This window comes from Azolla caroliniana, unplaced genomic scaffold (assembly GCF_043228905.1).
Source record: "Azolla caroliniana isolate FFs.n. ecotype wild unplaced genomic scaffold, voAzoCaro1.0.p SCAF_65, whole genome shotgun sequence".
NCBI lineage: Eukaryota > Viridiplantae > Streptophyta > Polypodiopsida > Salviniales > Salviniaceae > Azolla > Azolla caroliniana.
This window is the reverse complement of record NW_028230500.1, coordinates 73,648-94,179: the sequence shown is the minus strand read 5'-3', so window position 1 is coordinate 94,179 and position 20,532 is coordinate 73,648. Positions and strand designations below refer to the sequence as shown.

The window sequence follows — 20,532 nt, the reverse complement described above, 5'->3', positions numbered from 1 at the left end:
TGAGTATGGTCATAAGTTAGCATTCCCACTTTCCCATCACCCTAACTTGATTTGGAAAGCATATAGGCATTCTATAAGCCTTCTATAAGAGCCTGAGAGGTTAAAAGGGATCGTCGTAAGCGGGCTCCATTGAGCAAGTCGCGCGTTTGCTTGCTTGCTTGCTTGCTTGCTTGCTTGCGGGAGAATCGAAAAATACGGGGTGGTGTTTCAGTTTCCTCTAATTGCTACGCCATCCGAGCCATTGGCGTTCTTAGCTCTATCCAGTTAGCAGTGAAAAAGGGTGGTTTCGAAATAAGAATCGATGTGCGGATATGATGGAATTGGTAGACATGCCAGGTTTAGGTTCTGGTGACCTTACTCAGTCGTGGGGGTTCAAATCCCTCTATCCGTAGCAGTTGGAACCTCAGAGTTATGCAATCATTAGGCCTCTAGTGAGAAATCAAATGGGTTTCTTCTCTCCCTTCAATCACTAAGCAGTCCTCCGTCGCCTGGAGAGTGATCCTCGAACGTGTATACGAGCCATCGTAATTACCCAATCACATATTTTAGGGCCCGAACCCGATCCAACGTACGTAGCCTCGAACCAATGAATCTGGTCACAAGAAACGAACGAAGCCCGAACCATACCTTCGAGACTGAACGACCCGAGGGGCTAACTGCCTGCCTGCAGAGACTGCACTTCCCAACTTTCTTTGGGAAAGGGACTGCCAAGAATCTGGTAAAAGAGTTCGAATGGTTCGGGGAACAATAGAAAGACGCTTTGGTTGCCATCGGACAACCTAAAGACCCGAACAGGGTTGATTTATATAGATCTGGTAATAGTGAAGATACTTTGTAGTTTGATATGAAGCAATCGTACACCGCCGTATAGAGTGGTAGGTCCTTATACACTCTCTTAAAATGGTTAACAACCAACGCAACCAAAGCAGCTGCTTTTGGTGAATGAAAGCAAAAGTAGCTTTAGATTCTATTCAAACTAGAATTCGTTTATTATTTAAAGATATGAGTTTGTTTGATCAAAGAAGAAAACAAGGTTTTCTTTGTATTAATAATATTTTCATTTATACCGCAATTTTTCTGCTGTCATACAATAGCATTAGAAAATGAGATATTGAAATTGAAAAAAAAGTGTTATAATGTAAGTTTAATGGTAAAGGCCGTGGCTATTTTGTTTTTCGATTAATTCAGACTCAAGAAAATCTGAGTCTGGGTCAATCTCTGTTGATAAACAATCTGACGGTAAAGATTTTAATAATAATAATTTAGACTCTGGAAAAGAGGCAATCCCTATTAATAAACAATCTAACAATAAAGATTCTAAAATATCGTAAGTATTTCAATCGTATATACATCGAAGGACGTTAAAATGTCTATTAGTTCTTTATCTTTCTTGAAGTGCGCAATAAACCTATCCTGCATGTTGGTTTGCCTTTTGTTGGTCAGCTTATCAATCAAAAAGGTCCAGCGAGTTATTATAGATTGATCTCTCGTCAACAAATTGTTCGATCATTTTTTGCAAGTATTCCTTCCTTCTCAAGAAATCCGCCGAATTTGTTTGGCCCAATCCATCGCTTATCATTAATCTTTCCTTACCTCTCTTTTCTTCGGCTTCAAGCTTAACCTTTGCTTCTTCGAGCAATTGGCACACGCACGGTTTGAACGTACAAATTCCTATTTGAATATATTTCTTATGAGATTTATCTAACGCTGACCGCCAGAACATTATTCTTGATAATAAAGTTAGAAGCAGGCAAAAGAAATTCTTCAACCTCTGCTTCGCTATCGCCGTCACTATAGGGCTCTTCGCAGTCCAGGTCATCAAGTTCCGCCACAGCGAAGGCCTGTAATCTGAGACATTGTACACAGGATCGATGGAGTCGAGCTAGCCGCTTCATCGTTGAGATTAACCTTGAAAGGGCACGCACGGTTTGTTGTTTGCAGAGTATTCTCCAGGAGCAACGGTGAATAAACTCTCTGGAAACGAATCTTCATTGTTGTTAGGTGTCTTTTTCCAATGACTTAACAATGCCGGCAAAGACTTACTCCGTTGTTTTTTAACAAGTTAGACAGGGAGGGTATAGTGCTTTTTGTGCTGCTTTTGTGCCCCCATGTCCGAGGGGCGGGCTCAGATGCCCCCAATTATCAGTAGGGAAGGGAGTGCGAACTTTCTTCATTAAATTCACGTAGCACCAAATTCACACCAGAATCGAATTCTCGCTTTCTTTTTTTTTGGCAGGTCTCATTGTCAATATTAGAATCATTAAGCATTCGAACGATGGATTACCAATTACTCGATTCTGCGATGTAGGGTGTGTGCTGCTAAAGTGTCTAACAGCTCTTGACCCCAGCTCATTACATGTTTTCAATGGTTCACCGCCACCTATAATGCGCGAAACTTCTATTGGCCTCTGCCGGTTTATGAAGATCATCCCTTCTTTTACGAACATTTCCCTTTCTTTGATAAGCATCCGGTATCTCAGCAGATGAACATTAATCCAAGCTCTGGCTATTTCTGCTCATAGTACGTCATTTGACAGCTGCTTCCATGATCCGACGAAAAGCTAAGGTTTCTTAACGTTCTTTGGCAATAATCTTGAGTACATTACGAGTAGTCCCTGCGATTCTCACTTTCTTGATTTCGCGAGTAGGCTTGACATTCTCTATGGCGTTAGCCAGGAGTGTGATAACATGAACATCGGGTTCAGTTCAGGAAAGACGAGAAGAAGTTTAGGAAACAATAACACGAGATTTTGTTCTTTTACCATCAATCATACAAAAGTGGACTAATTTCTTGATTAATCTTTTTTGTTTATTATCCACTCCCCAGATGTAGCTTAATCTCTCCGAGCAGCTGTATGTGCTTCCTTCACGGCCTCCCTTGGGTCTGGGTGACAAAAGCCCTGCTAGATGGGCGCAGAAATATTTGCAATGGGATCGAAGCGGATGGCTTTCCGTTCCAAAAGTTTCCGCCGGTCATTCTGAAAGTCTTCCCGAAAAATTAAACCGGTCTGAAGGCGATGAGCGAGAAAAGCAACCATTCCCTGATTTGACCTTTTTATTCGTATCGAATTCTTAGGTTTCTCTGTACCATGTTTTAGTCTGCCTCATCTTCAATCCGGGATTCCCTACGAATCTTTAACTCCTCGAATACGATGATAATTCACACCTAACGAATCTTTCACTCTACCTCCTCTAGCCGTAACCGCAGGATGCTCCTATGAATTATAACCCTCGCCAAAGATGTGAGCAATGATATTCCTTCAATTGCTTGAACGTGCCTTGGCTATCTTGCATAAAGCCAGATTAGGTTTTTTTAGTGTTCTTGTCGAAACACGCGGGCGTACCCCAAACTTTTAGAGACATTAATTCGAAGCTCAAGTACATGTTTTGTGACGTTTTGCCCTTCTACAATGACGAAGCAATTAATTTATGGTAGGCGTATTTCGCAATCTGTGTTTTTCCTTCTGCGTGCGGCCCCGAAAAGCGTTCATCATGCATCCGCCCGCTTGACACAGCACTCACCCCTTGACATAACCGAACGATTACCTTTCGGTTGGCGGTAAATCGTTTAGGTCAAGCAACCTGGACTCGCCACTACCGTACCTAGGGCCGTCCATTGCGATTATGCCGAGGGCGTCTGCCGTAAGCCTAGCAAAAGAAGAAGATATTGTTGTGATCTGGGAGGCGCGCGCCGTAGTAGCTGGGGTATCGGTTCTTTCCTCCTTTTATTTTCCCGGTCGGTGCTCTCACCCTCGAAGAAGCATCGATCGGACGATCGCAAGGCGGCATTCTGTTTACGAAATTTCCATCGGCGGGCGTGCGTGAGAGGGGTCTGGACGCCGTTTTCTTCCGACCAGAACCCCATTAATTATGACGTTCAACATCACAGTATGCTCAATTCATTGAGGTAGCCAGTCAAAGGCTACTGGAACGCCGAATACAGAAACTACCCGAGCTAATGATAAAGGCGGGAAGACTTTCCGTCCAAGTCTCATTGGTTAATCATAACAATGTCATAGAAATGCTGCGCAAACCCATATATATACGAACGGAAAGAAAATAACCTTTGTGCCAAACCAGATTGAGCCCGGAATTCCCTGGAAACTAGGAAGATCTAAAATGGATGGCCAACCTCCCGGGAAAGGCGGTGTACATAGACTAGGAGAGTGAGGGCGCGGCTCTGTGGCCCTTAGCCCAATAGGTGTATCCACACCCTTCTCAAAGAACCGTACGTGACACTCTCGCGTCATACGGCTCCGTCCCGGGAATATTGAGTTTCCTCTTCTCCAACCAATGCAACGTTTAGGTCTTCGAATCCGATCTCTCTCTCGCATGGATGTCTCGGTGGTGGTTGGCACAGCAGCAGCAGAGTGGGATCGACTTACAGTTCAGGCTGGCCTACAAGGCGGTTCATCAAACCCGCCAACCCCTTTTTCATCATGAAGGCCTTCATGATGAACCGGTTCATCGGCTTAGAGCCCGCATAGACGGAGAAAAATCTCTAAAGTGAGTGAGTCCCCAGGAGAACAATGAGAGGTAGGTGGTCAAAGGCCGAGCGAGAAAGTTCCTGCCTGCCTGCCTGCCTGCCTGCCGGGGGGAGAGATTGAAGCCACTCAACCTACAGAAAGGGCAGCTGAAAACAACCAACCGGGTTTGTGCTTGCTGCTGATAAGCACACTTTCTTTAGGTTTTAACCCAGCAGAGAGAATGCGATAGCATTAAAGTGGGTTGGCTACCAGACCAGGGTACTCCTCCCTCCTCTAACTTGGAATTGATAGCGGAGCGTTAGTAGGGAGCTGTGAGATACGGTGCTTTACCTTCTGACTCCGAGAACGAATTTTTGGAAATAAACAGTACCATCACTTCTCCCGCGGGCTCGAGCAAGGCGCCTGACAAGAGGCGCAGCGAGTCTTTCTCCGACCATTCCAAAAAGATCCCCTTTAACGTAACGTAACGAACAAGTTTTCAGCAGAAATCCCTCTTCGCTGGGGGTTAAGTCGCCTGGTTCAGACTCAATTTGCTCATGGGACGCCAGTAGCAAGCAAGCAAGCAAGCAGTCTCTCGTCCGCAACAGGAGTACATGGGGCTGCCGTTGTCTCGGTGATTCTGTTTTGCTAGCCTTTCAGACTAGTGTCTACCACTGTTGTTGGTGAGTCTTCTCTCCCAGGACCAGAATGATTACCCCTGTCCAATGAGTTTACATTCATCCCTGGATGTCGGGTACTGTTTCCTTCCCCGCCATCTTTGTAGCCGTCACCTGTAATCCGTGCAAGTGTGTCCGCACCCCCTGGAGGAAACGAGAAGGGATTTCTCGGAGCAACCCTCCCTGGTTCCAGACCTAAGAGCGCACTTTCCCATATGAGCATTCGATAGTATAGGTCTGGGGAAGAGTTGCGGGATAACCACCTGAGATATCCTCCTAATCTTAGATAGGTCGTCCGACGGGTTCGCGGTTCATTGCTGTGCTTACACACCAGGCTACCCCTCTTCGAAAGCTTCGCGGGACCTACTAGTCTTCAGATCGTCGCCCGGAGGAGTTTACTGCACAAAGCCCTTGAGGGGACGCTGGCTCCTGCAGGGAGCGGAAGCCCAACGAATGTCGGATGCAAGGCTCCGCACCTCATTAAGATCGTATTAGCATATTCTCCCGAAAGAGAGGGAGCAAATCCCATTAAAAGATATTCCGCATTATAGCCCACGACTGATTCAACTTCTACTTCTAGTAGATCAGACGGAGCTCGATTAGTTTCTACTGAGCGAAAGATAGAAAACAGAATCAATACGGAGAACAAGAGAATGCGAAACCATATCTGCTCTTACGCTATGACAATCTCACTAAAATTACAAAAACCTACACAAATTAGTGCAGTAATGATAATAGGACCAATAGATACTTCGTACAAAACCATTTAGACGGCAAATCATGATACTCCTGAAAAAGCATATTTGGAATAAGGAGTGAAGCTGCTTTTCCACCAATCAACAGGATCAGTGTACGCTGAGTCCTCTCCGAACCATACGAGCACGTCGCCGCGCATACGGCTCTCTACCCCAACAACTTGCTTTAGATCGCCCGGGAAACCCGCCCGTCGATGTTCCTTCCGTAGAGGCACATTGACACGTGGTTGGCGGGGAGGGCAAAGCCGTACGTGATAGTCTACCACCATCTGGCTTTCTTTTTCACTCCGAGAGGTCCGACGTAGTTGCAGGGGTTCGTCGTCTCCTGCTTCTCTGTCGTCCTCTTTAGTTTAGCGGAGTGGAAAATTCTGACTCAGCGCCTTCATGATGAACCGGCGCGCGCGCGCGCCTTCATGCATGATGATGAAAACCGCTTCTTTTCTTTTCTTTTCTTTTCTTCGGCCGCCATAAAGCAATGCTTTATAATACCTCGCTCCGTACCCTTCCGTCCCGTTTGGGCTTGGTTCTGGCCCCCCTCGAGTACGCCCGTTCTTGGCGGTCGTCCTCGTGGTTCGTTCCCAGCAGGCAGGACTCGAGAGGAGCGGGCCGGACGTCATAAATCCAGGTCCTGCGGTCTAGCCTTAGCCCTCGGTAAGCAGATCGATCGCTTCGTGTTCTCTCTCTGAATTTTGTGGTATGTCCTGTTCTTTTAGTTAAAACTGCTTGCTGGAGATCCACCAAACGACGATCAATTCTATTCCGCATTGAGTCAGGTTTCGGGGATTCGAGTTTGCAGATTGCGTTGAGTAGAATCTGCCGAAGCTAGGCAGACATCCAGACTCCTTTCCTGCTGCTAGAAGAAAACAACGTGGAAAAAGAAATAAAGACTTTCCTCTTCCCTGAAAACTAGCGTCTTCCCCGTGCGTGCGTGAGGGGCCCCTTTCGGGGCGGGTACTATGAGTCCTCTGACTACCTGCCAGAACAAAATCTGGCTGGGTTTCGCCGGTATCACCTACGGCTCTCATCCCAGATGTCCTGGAATGCAGTAAATCGGGATGTCGTTCAGTCTCTTGTCCCCAAGAGGATGGGTAATGTGCCTTCATGCAATGGTTGCTCCAATCCGATCTGGCCGGCAAGCAATCCCAGCTGGCAGAAAACAAGACAGCGTACAGTCGTTCGCTCGGCACAGAGGTACAAGGATAACTGTAGGTCGTTGGCTACCCAAGGAGACTTCAATTCGCTAGGACGGCACCTCATCCTGATCCACAAGGTTGGTTCTTCCACATGGTGTTGTTAGGTACTCCCTGGGAAGACAGGATCGACCTTCAACCATGCTTTTACGGCATGCTCTTCCTTTCTTCCTGAACTTCTTTGAACGTATCCCTATCCCCTTTTAGCCTCCTACACAAGAACCCCCCCTACCCTTCAAATCGCGAGTCAAGCCTATTACTAGTTCTGTCGAAGAGCCCTACACCCTGTATAGAGCAGATCATTCCACACTACAAACAATTTGACCACATGGGCGGGCCGGGCTGGCTGCTTTAGTACCACAGGTGACTGAACGGCCGCCCTACTAGACCGACCCACTGTAATAATCCCATAAACCCCTGGAGAAGATATAGCAAATAGATAGAATGTACCTACATTTGGATCCGACAATACCATACCATAATCAGAAAGTGTAACAGCCCGAGCAACCAAACTTAAATAGGGGTCAGTCAATGCTGCCCTCCAAACCGTACGTGGCAATCTTTTGTCATACAGCTCTCACTCGGAACACCTTAATTGCTTGCTTGCTTGCTTGCTTGCTTGCTTGCTTGCTGAGAGTATTGCCGTCCCTTCCGTTTCGAAGAATTGTTCCTTATTCTCAACGCCGGCCGGCCGCATACGTACTGGCCGCGTTGAACTAAGGTTTGTTCTGACTAGTTGCCTTCGCGGCTCGGCCAGGTTTCTGGCATTCCTCCCTCGCTACTATGCGACCTCTGAGACCGCGCATCGTTTACTAGACAATGCGAAGCGGTTACTTCCCGTGGTTGCTCTCTTTTCGTGTCTTTGCCTTTCGAGGACGGAGTAAGCGCTACGCACTTCCCTGCTTCGCCCCGTCAGAGCACCCAATGGTTACAGGTCTTTGCGCACCTGCTCGATTGTTTAAGTCAGTTCCTATGCTGGAATTACTTGTGGCTGGCTGTCCGGCAACCTTGACCGCTTCATGTGGAAGTCAAGGCTTTCGCCCAAACTGGGCCCTGGATTACTCCGCCACACACATACTGACGTATTCTGTTCGGGATACGTAGCCCTTACTCAGGCAGTAGGTACGTACCAAGTGAGTCAATCTAACCTTTCTCGCATCAGCTGAGAGACACCACCGAGGAGGGCTAAGCCGTCCTTCCTTCGGGGACCGGGGAAACCGCTTTGCCCGGCTTCGCCCCTTTCCGACTAACTGCTCGCGAACTCGATGGATTATTAGCCCAAGATGTTGTATTGGCCCGCCGTATATACTTCCAAGTCAAACATCTATGTTGGTTGTAGAAGGGTATTCTTCCGGAAAGAAAACGAGCCTCGCACGGCGCACCGTAGATGTAATTACCAGAACCATTACAGAAAGAAAGAAATTAGCACTTGGAGGTGGAATAGGTTCTTTTAAAATTGATTTCAAACCATCCGCTAAGAGTTATAACAACCCAGATGATCCCACCACATTAAGACCCTTTCAACGTTACATGGAAGCCATGACTTTACGTTCGACTGACACTGGAAAGACTACTCCTGGTAAAAGTAATATGATGATTCCAAAGATTTTAGCTAGGAGACGAAGGATATACGGCTTCGTTTCGTCAACTAAGATAGGTTTCAAGAAAATGCCTTCAAAGCAGCATTAGAGGGACTTGCGTTGGCTTTCTTTGCCAACACAAGGTCTGTTCTTGATATTTATGGCAGTTCTTTCTTTCGTTGGCCGTTAGCGGCGGAAAAAAGTAGTCAATGAAATAATGTCACTTGATAGGCCTCTGACAACGACGTTGCCGACAACCAACCTCTTGAGAAAGGTAGTAAGGATCAAGGTGTGGATGATGTTATTGATGTTGCGACCCAGACCGACATGGATGGTATTGATGTAGGAGTTCAGACGGATATCTTATTATACCAGCAGGTGCAACTACTCAATTTATTGAATTCTTACCGGGCCGTAAAGAGCAGCTCGGCATTGAGGGAAAGCAGGAACCCACCCCACGAGTTTCCTTGAACAGTCTGCAGGAATTGACAGAAAATCTTGTAGATAGAATGGCCGCCTTGACTTCCGAGGCTCGATGAAACGGGCTGGCTGCTATGAAACTGCCCAACCTACTTAACTCAGGGGTTAGAGTATCGCTTTCATACGGCGAAAGTCATTGGTTCGAATCCAGTAGTAGGTAACTTGATTTTTCATGCATGGTTTCACTAACCAAGTACCGAGTTCCGTGTTTTCCAGCTTGCATTCGTCGTGAGCCAGAGCCAGTCCTTTGTCGATGGAAGACTCGCGGATGAAGCGGTTCATTGCTGCTGCTTTCGTTCCGATACAAATTAGATAGACCGAGCACTATACATGCCGCTATTGCTTCTATGAAATAAAGTAAATGGGGGGAAGGTCGACCCGCTTTCTACCAGGCGTGCGGAAAGCGATGAAAACCTAACTAAACTAAAGGTCCAATTTTCTGGCTGCCTTATGGTTGAAGCAATGTTCGGTGGCCCGGCGACTAGTGGATGTGGGACGTGTAACTATCCGATTCTGAAACGAACGCCGATGGTCTCATTGACCCAATTTACCGAGAGAGAATTCCGCTAACCATCGTAAGGTGATTAGGTCTGCTGGTTTTCATCGGGGCGGTCCTATGAGATGATTAGAGTGTATCTCATCACATTCCAGATCTATCAAATAATCGATTGTAAAAGAGTAATGGATACGGAGAGTTTGACTCATTGAGAGTAGGGCGCAGAAAGTCAAGTCTTGCGATACTTCTCAAGCCAGCCCTTCGTGGTGCCTGACGGAATTGTCTAAAGCTGTTCTCGGCTCTGGTAACAGAGTTCGCTCCGAAGCTGTCTTGGCTTTTTTTTTGGCCCTCACCGCCTCATGAAGACGAATGAATGGGCCGCATAGATATTCTTCTGCTAATCTTCTCGAAAGCGGCGCAGTAGTAGCATCTAGGTGTGCAAATGGTTGTAGCGGGGGCTAGGTCAGTCAGATCATCCGCAGGTGCGCTTGAATGGAAGTTATTGATCTGGAATTCTTTCCTATAGAGACCTGGCCGGCCGGGAAGAACCAGTTGATAACCCACGGCTTGCTTGCTTGCTTGCTTGCTTGCTTGCTTGACGGCCGAAGAAGCGGTTTTCATCGGCATTCTACCTGCCAAAAAGAAAGCAGAGACTTCTGATTCCGCGATTTTGGGCGAAGCGGAAGATGTTGTCAATGAATAAAGGTACAGCTTGCTCGTTGACATCTCGGAAATATTCTGCCATTGTTGGGGCTAGGTTGAGCCAACTCTCATACGAGCTCTTCAACAGAGCTAGTCCGAAAAATTGATAAACGTTAAGAACAACCCTCTTTCATGCATGTTGGAACAAAACCCTTCAATTCATCACGGCTTACAGTCTACCGGAATAACCTGCCATTATTCTATCGATTTCCATCCATATAGGAAATCCGTATCTTTTATTTATCAATTCCTCTCCATCTATGTCACCCACTACCAGTTTAATCCCGCTCCTAGTTCACTTGGTGACCTCGAATGGAGGACACTTAGTACTGAATGCTTGGTAATCCCTAGTGGAGATGACTTATGATTTCGTGCCCAATCTAGTGAACGAATAAATTAGTGGCGTTTCGAAATAATAGTCTTCTCTCCCGATCCTCGTTACTTTTACCTTTCCATTATTTCGTAATTTGTAAGGTATGGTACTTTATAGTTTTATGGTAATAAGTCATTCTATTATTATTTTGGGTTCTCTATTCTCTCTTTCTCTTGGAACTATCGTAGTGGGGTCTTAAACACATGGGCCTCATCCTTTCAGTCTCTTATTACTGCCGGGTGTACCTCCACCGTTAGCGCCTTTCCCAGTATTTTCGGAGTTAATCCTCTATCGTTTTCGTGCACTAAGCTTAGGAATATGTTTATTTGCTAATATGATGGCTGGTTATAGTTCAGTCAAGATTTCGAGTGGCTTTGCTCGGACCATGCTATCCATGAGGGGTATCTTGCTATTAGCACATCTCGCTCTTCTTTCGATCGTATTTGCATCAACTGGTTTAGAATCAGGTGTAGTTATTTTATAAGCTTATGTCCCTATAATCCCGATTCGTATTCATTTGAATGATGCAATAAACCTTCATTGACATGGAAAGAGAAACGGTTTGGTTTCGTCACCAAACCGTTCTTTTCTATATTGCAAACAAATCTGCCACGCTTAGCTTATTGGTTCGTTGCAACGCCGTCTGCCGTTACGTATCGCACCTTACATTACATGGTGGTTTCTTTTTTGGTAAATAATTTTAGTAAGTTTCATCATCATACCTTTTTGATTTGAGGCGGTCACTTTACCTACATTGGTAAATGATTTTTGTCCTTATACTCTAACCTGTACAATTATTGTATTGAAAGGTGGTATCTCACATTCTCTTAAATGCTAAGCAAAGAATAGGTTTGTAATCAAGGGAAATATGACAGATAGTCGTGGGAAATGAAGTAATAACAGAGGAATCGAGTGTTTCATAATTAATGAGAAAAATCATGTGTCACATCACATAAAAAATGGATTGTCTTTCTAACGGAATACCTCTGGAATACCTTACCTGAAGGGAAATAACGGTACTAGGAAAAGAGAGAGAGATCCTTGCCTGGGCTGCTGGGAGAGTTTCCCACCTATTTATTCTATTTACGCCCTATAATAAATAAGGGCATTCCGGAGATCGAGGCACCTTGTTGTTGTTGAAGTCCTTTGACAACAATTCTATCCACGCACTGCCTATTTGTACGCCGAATAGCTAAAAACCAACAGGCTCAAGCTGCTTTCTGCCCAACCTCTTCTTCTTCTTCTTCTTCTTCTTCCTTAAACTAAATTTAGAGATTTAAGGCGTTACGAATCAAAAAGTCAGAAAAAGATTCCGACGGCCGTAACAGCTCGCAACTACCTGGCCACCAGCTTCTAGGTTCAAAAAGTAGCGACATGAGCCCCCTAGCGTCTTTCGACGAGCTAACCAGATTTTCCTGAAGAAAAGCTAGTGAACCAAGTCCTCCTTAGGCATTAGGCCCCGAAGTCTGGAACAGCCGAGGACTGGAACCAGTAACCATCGGTATCTGGCGTATATCAAGTACTACCCTTTCCAGTGCCCTAATGATGTCTGAAAAGACAGAATAAACAGCCTTAAACTTTCAAATACTAGGTCCAAGGCCTCCATCCTGCCAAGACGACAGATTGCACAAGAAAGGGCCGAATGATTCAATATCCGACTCTTCTTTTAATATCTCAGCACGTGACGATATGTCCAGGACGCAAGTTAGCGTGAACTTTCGGCGTGGGTATTGTACTTATGCCCAACAACCAACAAAATTGAAGATCAAATAAACTACAGCAATTAATAGCAAACATATCTAGGTTGCTTGGACTGGTTCTCGAAAGAAAATAATAGGTGACCGGAGTATAGTGAACTCCGGCCGGCCTGAAGGATCCCTAAGTGGTAGATAAGACCACGAAAATATTTTAATAGTGATTTCTAATTTATGTCAACGCATAGTTTTCTCCTCTCCTCTCCTCTCCTCTCCTCTCCTCTCCAGCGGCTCTGTCGTCGCTACATGTAATTTGAAAGCAGCACTGTTTCATCTTAAGATTTATGGCTTGTTTAAAGTAATCGAAATTACCGTACACTTTATCGATTACAAACCCACACAAAGATGTCACTACGACATTGTAGTGATCTACTAGGACTTTCCTTCGTGCGTGAAAATTACTAGCTTTCTTCGCTCCTACAATGGGGGGACAACCTCTCTTTCCACTTCTTCAAGAAAAAGGAGTGCTCAACAGGAAGGAATAGGATCCCCTTCTTTTCTTTTCTTTTCTTTTCTTGCGGCACCCAATGATACGCGTTATATATCTCTTCTTTAGGGGCCTTGAAGCCCAGCTGCTTTTCAAGATACTCCCTTGGCTCTGCTGCTGTTTCGATGTACCCGCATAATACTATACTGCATCTTAATGTCATCTACCACCTTGATGGTCTTTAGTAGCGCTAGGGTTCTATTGTCGTACAGTGAGAATATAGCTCCGCTATAAGGTTCTTGAACAGGAACTCAGGATGAACCAGCGGATGACCCAATGACTCAAACAGGGTCTTCTTATACATATCTGATAGAGCTTTTGATACTGCGTGGTCTGAGAATCACTGTATACAGCGGCTTTTTCAGGAAAGCAAGCCTCTTCGCAGCAAGCATGGAAAACCACCTTATCACTCAGCAATGTGCATTGGTTGCTATCCGAGCAATTAGGGTTGGGTTTGACCAACTCTCTCTTGGAAAGCGAGAATTCTCGCCTCGTCACACTACACTATCAAGTCAAAGTTCCCAGACATGACCTTCCGGAGAAACTGGTAAATAGAATACGCGGTACGCCTGCGGCTCTCGGCGCCTCGACTGGATCCAGACCCCGCATTGGAACTTTCCTACGTAGGGAAATAACTATTTAGTTTGGGAGAGTGGTTCCCGGAATAATGATCTCTAAGAGCAAAAGTTGAGGGTTCGAATCCCATTTTCTCTTCTCTGAATTACGAGAGTGATACGAGTTGCTGTCTGCTGCTCTTGCCAACCCATTTCGTGAAATTCCCCTCTAGCTCAAGAAACGAGGTCATAGCCGAGCGGCAGGCCCGCCCTGCGTACTTCTCAACTCCTGAATAAGGAGCTCGAATCTACTGATCCGAGCATTCGCTCGTATTCTGAAAGATGTGTCGTACTAGAGGTGCCAATCAAGCAAGCGCAATCAACAACCCGTCTCCTTGGGGTTCTTGCAGAGAACAGGGTAAGGCGGCCAGAGGAGCGGAATGAAGTTTCAAGATGATGAGGTAGCCGGCTCTCGAGAAAGCGACTTCTCTCTAGCGCCGATACGATCGAAGTGGTAAACCAAAAGTGAACCTGCCAACGACACACCTTTATGTATGACATAGTTTCGACAGGACGGGATGTCTTAGATAAAGCCTAAACTCTGTAAAAAGAAGAAAGGGGGGCACGCACGCACGCACGCACGCACGCACGTATAAACAATAGCTCCTCCCGCAGCAAGCAAGCAAGCAAGCAAGCAAGCAAGCAAGCAAGCAAGCAGTGTTTGCCCATATGATACGTGTTGCATATGGAACGAGGATGGGGGCGTAGTTCAATCGGTAGAACGCATGTTTTGCAAGTATGAAGTTATCGGTTCAAGTCCGATCGTCTCCATTCGTATACAGATTGGCACATTAGATAGAAATCCAGCAGATCCCCCGCCCGGTTCCCCGGGCGACATACGTGCGGACAAAGAGCTGCCTGCCCTCACGGGCAAGCTAACCCGCCGGTTCATCCGGATGAAAACCAACCGGTTCATCCGGATGAAAACCAACCGGTTCATCAAACCCGCCAACCCCTTTTTCATCATGAAGGCCTTCATGATGATGAAAACCGCACGCAGATTATGGCCGGAATTGCCAGGGCAGGCTTGTTGCCTGCGCGCACGCACCCCTTCATGCGGAATTCATTGAAACCAGACACACACGGCACGAAGGCGAGAATTTTGATATCAGGACCAGCGAGCGTGCACTACCTCCCGACCTAACTTTTCTTTTCACTCCCGCCGGATGATGAAAACCGCTTCTTACCGCCCGCTTCTTTTCTTCGGGCACGAGTCCAGAAATGCATGCTGGTGGCGCCCGCCCTTTTGCTTGCCTGCATGAAGGCCAAGAAACTGCCATGAATATCGAGAACAGACAAGGAAGAGCAACAGAATATAAGTACGATTTACGCGCGAATTGATTTTATTTGCTATTTCAATTTCTAGCGTTTTGAGTTTGGAATGAATAATAATATATAATGAGGAAATATTAGTAGCTGTTCGTCTAGTGGGTTTTGTTTCCCTTAGTCAAAACACTCTAAGTGACATTTTCAGAGCGACTTTTAGGGCAAAAAGCGAAGCTATTTAAACAGATTTATAGCATTTTCCCAGTTCCTAGGAAGCTCTGTGGTCTGAGCCCGAGGAATGGCATGAATTACTATTACTCAGTCTGCGTTTAAGTACGTAAATGATTGCGGAATCCTTTTTCAATGGGATAGTGGAGCGTCGCGCATTGTCGTACGAATAAACAGTATAAGCCTCGCTGTGTTAAGAAATGGAACTTTAGTTGAAAGCACCGTTAGCCATTTGAGAGCATTCTCGCCTCTGAGAATAAGACGAGATAGTGAGTCGTTCCCGCTCTCCAGTCAGTGACGAATTTGGCGGCTTTTCCAGCAGCAGTGGAACGAAACATCAGTCCACACTGATCTAACCGAGCATGGTTTTCTTAGAAGGAGGGAAAGGGGGATTCCAGGAGTTAGCTGACACTTCCAAAGGAGGGGAGGAAAGCCGTAGGGAAAACTGCAGCGAAAAGAGCTCGGGTCCGCCCTATGCATGTAATAATGCTGCCCATGACTGGAGTAGCGAAATTATTGTCAAAAAGAGCAAGCAGAGCTCTTCTTTTCTTTTCTTTCCGCGCTGGCTGAGATGGATGATAATCCTTTGGCCCTGCCTTTCCTTTCACGGTTGTCTTGCCGCTGGGTGTCCTGGCAGAACCTTGCCATTCCACTCGTGGTAGGTGGTGAAATCTCTGTCTAAATCATCGAAGAAAAGTCGAGTCGATTTTTTCGTGCGTGCTGCATCGGTAAAAAACCCCCTAGGAATATGTCGTCTATTTGCCTGCCAACAAAACGATTACACTTCAGTCATACCTTTCAGTTCAGTGTTGCTCGAACTATGCTATCCATGATGGGTAGCACATCCTGCTCTTCTGTATCCACATCAATCGGTCCAGAACCAGGTGTAGCTATTTGAAAAGTTTATGTCCTTAATCTTTCAAGGAGAAAAATATGGCTGCTTTGCCCTCAACAGATCCATCGACTCCATTACTTGAGAGGGCTAACAGCCAGCCAGCCAGCCAGCAGTGGGCTTATAGTTTAATTGGTTGAAACGTACCGCTCATAACGGTAATATTGTAGGTTCGAGCCCTACTAAGCCTATTTACTTGCCATACCTAACTCGCCAGTCTTTCACTACTTTGCTGCGCCCAGCAAGCAAATTCCGTTCTCTGAGCTTTGCTTCTCTTCCTTGGTTACCACTGTATGGAGTATAGCCAAGCGGTAAGGCATCGGTTTTTGATACCGACACGCAAAGGTTCGAATCCTTTTACTCCAGGATCCTAAGGCGGCATTCAAAGCATTGCTCATTCATAGCCTTCTTGTCTGAGTCATTCTTCTCACTCGGCTTGGAAGGCATCGCCGCCTTTCATCGGCAACGCCGCATGCCTCGCTCTTCTTTCTTGGAGAAACGTTGCCTTTACGGAACGGATACTTCTTGCATGCATTAAGCCATGCGAAGAAGGAATGAGTGCAACCAAGTGCTACCATGTGCAAGGACTAGGCGAAGCGATGGACCCCGCACAGACAGTTAAACAAACGCCTTCAGCGATGAACCGCAGGCAGTGAGATACCAAAGATATGATCTATTGAGCAAGATCCAAGATCGACTGAGCCTGGAGTGATGGGATCTGAAAAACCAACCTATAGAGATAGGCCCAAGGTCTGACTTGGCTAGCTGTTCTGAAAGAAATAGGTGCGGAAAATCTAATTTGGTAATGTTTCAATGGAAATCCAACTAGATAGTGGCGAAGCTACGTCATTTTACTCTGATGCGTATCCTAACATACATACATACATAATAGTACCATGTACGGCATCGGTACTGATACCGATGGTTCTTTTGAATTATATGCCGCCTGTTCTACTCCAACATCCTCGAGATCTGGAAAGCAGAGTATTATGGATGAGGAAGAACCCTGGCAATAGACATGTATGGACTTGGAGAGAGGCCTATTCTAGGTCGTCTCGACTATTCCGGTGATAAAACAAGGTAAAGAGACCCGCAACCTCTTCGTACCAAGCCAGGTAATCAGGAGAAAAGGGATTCGAACCCTTAACCTTTGGTTTTGGAGACCATTGTTCTACCATTGGAACTATTCTCCTGAAATTAAATAATTACTTACGAGCCGGCCGGTTACTTTGCCTTTATTCCTTGGCGTTGAACCGTGCGGCTTCATCAAGCAAGCAAGCAAGCAAGCAAGCAAGCAAGAAGGCGGTTCATGCGGAAGAAGCGGTTCATCGTGCTTGCTTCATGTGGATTTCTAGGCCTTCATGCGGTGATATACAACGGCAGCAAGCAAGCAAGCAAGCAAGCAAGCATGAAGGCCGATATCGTCGTTCTTTGGCTTGTGCCTGCCTTTTGGCCGGCTTCATCCGGCCGGGCCGGGCCGGGCCGGGCCGGGCCGCCGCCCCTATTTATTTGATGAATCCCGTCCCGCAGTTTATGCTAAGACAGTGTGCGAGGGGCGCATATAGTCAGCTGCTCACAACCAACCTACTTTCGTCTTGAAATGCCTTCTTAAGGCACTTTCCTCTCACTAGGTGAAAAGAAAGGAGTTTGCAGAAACGAATTGGAAAGGACCTCAAAGAAAGCAGCAAACCAATGGTACGCTAATTTACTTGGTCCTATCGATTTCTCACGTTAATAATAACCAAACGTGAAGTGGCCCGGTTAAGGTAGGGTTGTAGCGCCTGAAATTGCCTACCTCTATGTATGAAGAAGATAATGAACCAAATGTCATCTAGCAGCGCCATACCACTTAAATGAGATTAAGGTTTGGCTCCGACACTCCAACATGCCGACCGAGAATTCCCGGAGAACAACACCGTTCTATGAAACATTCAAGGAAGGTTTGTGTGCACCGAAGGGGACTTGAACCTCTAACCACCTGGTTCGAAGCCAGGTACTCTATCCGATTGAGCTATCGGTGCTGCCTGCTGCTTTCAGAACACGCTTTCCCTGTCTATCTTTGGTAGGCGATTTGCTGGTTTCTGGAGCACCGCTTGTTTAGCAGGTGGATCCAGAGTGCCAAAGAAAAGAAGAGCGGTTTTCCGCTTCTTCCGCCGGCCGCAGGTCAGCCTCTGAGGGCGCATCCCGGGCTTGTCCACGTCAACGCTATAGGTGACTTGTTCAGGAGGCAGCTTTTCTTTTCGGGCTGGTCCTCGTGGATGGTTCTCTAACCTTCCACACACTGTTAAGGAATGACCTAGTCATGTAATAGGGTCTCTTAAAGGAAATTATGCGGGTAGGTACTTGCAGCTCATAGAGGGCACGCACGCACGCACGCACGCACGCACGCACGCACGGGTGTTGAGACTTCGCCAGCCCAGCCCAGCCCAGCCCAGCCCAGCCAACATGGGTGCTGCTTTCGCGCTCCTATGCAGCAGCAGAAAGCCATTCTGTTAATGAAAGCGGCGAGTCATGCCACGATGAACCGCTTCATCGAAAAGCGTTAGTGAAAAGTACAGCGCGCAGCCGGAATATTATTATTATTCGTTACTCATTTCATGACTGAAGCGCCAGCCAAAAAAACAAAACAAACAAAAAACTAGCACCTTTGAAAACAAAAGTGGTAGGGCCAGGAAGCCACCTGGCAATAGGAAAGTGCACGAATCGAGATCCGGCCTCTCCTCATTACGAAGAACCGGCAGATTCAGGTAGCTTGCCGGCCAAGTGAAGTGGTAGCTTGCCTAAGGCAGGTTCCTGTTCTTACAAGGGGTCTTCCGGGCTTCTGACAATGAATTTTCGAGGATTCTAGGGATAACATTGTTGAGCGAACACTGGACGTTGACATTTATAGGAAGGTACTACTTTGGGCGATCTTCAACAAAGTTGTGCTAATAGGCCTTCAAGCAAGTAGGAACCTGTATGTCGATAAGGTTTGTGCCTTGTTTAGGGATAGGTATCCGCTCTTGAAAATCACCGGCCCGCCCCTTCCACCCATCATAGTGCCCCCTCGTCCGTTACTTTACCTCAGTGCTCTCCTGCCCGCGTAACATTATGAAAGGGTTGAGAACAGCAACGGCGACGGTATAGCAAGAGAAAGCTAGAGAGAAAGGGCTATGGGAATGTGAAGGACTCCCTTCGTTGAAAAAGAAAGTGTCGATTGTCTATTCTTTAGGCACTCGCGGGAGACTAATCTCTCCTAGAGAACACGTGTGGGAAGTATTCGTTTCTAATAATCCCAAAGTCTTTAAGGTTTTGACCATTTTGTGTAACCATTAGGATGCTCCGAAAACACTGGAGTACAGGAAGGAAACACTGGTGTCAAAGCATTCTTTGGGAACCACATCCTGTTCTTCCTAGATGGATGATTTGCCCCGTTTGATGCCGTCGTGTGAAAGTTGTTTTCATGATTTAGGAATTCAACTGATTTTAGGTAATCCATCTTTATGTGGCACGACATGAAAGGTGCTATGAAAAACACGTAACCGACCGAATTACGTGAAATGGATAAATCAATCTGGTTAGGGCATTCTTTAGAACTTACTTCAGGAAGAATCATCCAGGGCTGCGGTTGCGGTTTCTTCTTTCTTGTATTCATAACTTTTTTCTATTGCTTTTTCGGCGAAAAGGCAAGCAAGTTTTACCTGACTTAACTGAAAAGCCATTTTCCTCTCTGCAAACTCCAGGAGAGAGTGGACTTCAGGAAATCACAAAGTGGGTCCCCAAGGAGGAAAGGAGGAGGGAACTTGTGAGGAAGTTTCCACCCTCCTTTCGGCCTCTGGGGTTAAACAAGACCCAGATAAAGTCAAGTTAGAGAGCCGTGTAATGGGCGACTATTCCGCACGGTTCGGAGAGCACAACTACGATCACTTCTCCTCGGCAGAAGCTTGACTCTATCTTTGAGCGCGGTAGAATGAAGACGTGTAGAAGTCAAAGTCTCTGGGATTATTGCACGTAAATCTGTCCACGAACCTATGTAAACAGGGTTAAAAGCGGTGGATAGCCTAGTCCCTATAGGTCGTGGTCAACGGGAACTGATAATCGGCGACCGACAAACTGGAAAGACTGCTATAGCTATTGATACCATTCTGAACTAGAAACCAATCAACGCATAGGGCACCTTCGATAGTGAAAAATTGTTTCGCGTGTACGTAGTGATTGGATAAAAACGTTCAACCGTGGCATAATCGGTTAAGATTCCCCCGGAAGCCGGTGCTCTGGAATATCTCATTATTGTTGTAGTCACGGCTTCGGATTCTGCTCTCCTGTAATTCCCGGCACTACATCCTGGTCGTGCTACGGGAGAGTCTTCTAGAGATCATGGAATGCACGCATTAATCATCTATGACGATCCCAGTAAGTAATCAGTGGCATATTGATAAATGTCATTATCGCCACGTTGACTACTAGGTTGTGAGGTTTCCCTCGGAGATGTCTTCTATTCATATCTCTGTTCATCGGAAAGAGCCGCCAAAAGGTTAGACTAGACTGGTGTAGGTAGCTCGATTGCTTCACTCGTCATTGAAATATAAGCTG

General features: G+C 46.3%; 1 non-coding gene across 1 annotated transcript; it reads left to right on the top strand.

Annotated features, from left to right (window-relative positions):
* The first annotated feature begins 14,272 nt into the window (after nt 1-14,272).
* TRNAA-UGC (transfer RNA alanine (anticodon UGC)) lies at nt 14,273-14,345 on the top strand. The gene has a single exon. It is a non-coding gene; the product is annotated as a tRNA-Ala (tRNA).
* The last annotated feature ends 6,187 nt before the right edge of the window (nt 14,346-20,532 follow it).